This window comes from Arachis ipaensis, chromosome B06 (assembly GCF_000816755.2).
Source record: "Arachis ipaensis cultivar K30076 chromosome B06, Araip1.1, whole genome shotgun sequence".
NCBI lineage: Eukaryota > Viridiplantae > Streptophyta > Magnoliopsida > Fabales > Fabaceae > Arachis > Arachis ipaensis.
In genome coordinates this window covers 34,158,698-34,160,376 of record NC_029790.2, presented here as the reverse complement: position 1 = coordinate 34,160,376, position 1,679 = coordinate 34,158,698, and the positions used below count along the sequence as shown (strand labels likewise).

Here is a 1,679-nt window from a genome sequence, read left to right as displayed (position 1 = left end):
TAAACATAAAATTTAGTACTATTAGTCTATTACATGAACAACTCAATTTAACATAATGAAAATAACAATTCATGGATTATATCCAAGGAGTAACTTCAAAGTCTGGATATCTTTCTTCATCTGACAAATCTGGAGCTACATGTTGATTGGTTTCATTCTGATTTGCATTTTCCACAGAAGTATTATTAGCTTCACCATCATTTCGATCGTCTTCCAGATTCAATTCATCTAGCATTTCAATAATGTTTCACAAATCATAATCAATAATAAGGCAAAATATTTGGTTAAAGCATTACAAAATCATCCCTAACAACAACATACCCAAATCATCTAAAGCTGATTGAAGAGACATATTTGCAAGATCATTCCGTAAAGCATCAACTTCTTCAGGAGTTAAAAATGGTGGTGAATCTTCCATTATCCATTCCGAATGATCCTCAAATGCATCAAGACAAATTGGATCATAACTTTGCTTTCTCATTCGGTTCCTATGTTATCAATTAACTTGATTATTCTTATTATGACTAAAAATTTTAAATAATTCCTTCAAGAAAGAATAATAAAAAGTACCTTTGTTGTAGCCTTAAGTTGTAATGAACATAAACAAGATCATTAAGCTTTTGATGCTCTAACCGATTCTTTTTCTTTGAGTGAATGTGTTCGAAAATGCTTCAGTTACGCTCACAACCTGAAGAACTGCAAGTTTGACTCAAAACACGAATTGCTAACTTTTGCAGGTTTGGTGCTCCACATCCATAAGATTCCCACCATTGATCTTAACATAAAAAGAAAACAATCACAATCATAAAAATCAAATCTTAAACATATCACAATCATAAAAAACTAATTTTAATACAAAATTTACCAGGCATCACTGTGCTTCGCTCACGTATTGCAGACTGTCTCCCAAAGTCTCCTTCAGCATTCTTAAAGATTTTCTTCTCACTTGTCAATTTAGTAATCAAATCAGCATCACCGTAAGCATATCTCTCAATCACATCTAGTAGGCCAAAAATTGTTTCTTTGTGCTTGTCAAATTCTGCAGAATTAAATTGAAAAGCTGGATTTAACCAATAACCAGCAGCATGAAGGTTTCTTTTAAGTTGTAAATTCCAACGTGAATCTAAAATCTTCAAATAAGGTTCAACAACCCTCTTTCTTTTTTGAAACCTCTTCACCATGTCTTCCCTAGCCTTATACATAGCTTGATAAAAGAAACCCATTGCAGCTCTATCTTTACTATCCACAATACGCAATACATGAACAAGTGGCTCCGTAAGCTTAACAATATCAGTGCATTGATTCCAAAATTTAGAATCTAAGACTTGATCCACAAACTTTTTTGCTTTGGCTTCTTTAGAGTAAGCTGAACTTGTCCATTCTCTAGATGTCACCATAGCTCTCAATGCATCCTTTTGAGCCAAAATACTTTGCAAAGCAATAAAATTAGTGGCGAATCAAGTTGGAGCTGGACGAAGTATTTCTCGGCCGCCTGTGAACTACCTCATCAAGTACAAAGGATGGCAGTGATTATAGATATACTTCGTAATCATTGAAGCTTGTGACACAGTTTCAGTCACTTCCACAAACTTTCCAATATCCTGCAACATCAGATTAATACAATGTGCCGCACAAGGAGACCAATACAATCTAGGAAACTCTGATTCCAACAACCTTCC

General features: G+C 34.1%; 1 long non-coding RNA gene across 1 annotated transcript; it reads right to left on the bottom strand.

Annotated features, from left to right (window-relative positions):
- LOC107646814 lies at nt 226–982 on the bottom strand. The gene is made up of 3 exons (XR_002348681.1): nt 866–982; nt 571–775; nt 226–488 (listed from the first exon to the last, which is right to left on the bottom strand). It is a non-coding gene; the product is annotated as an uncharacterized LOC107646814 (long non-coding RNA).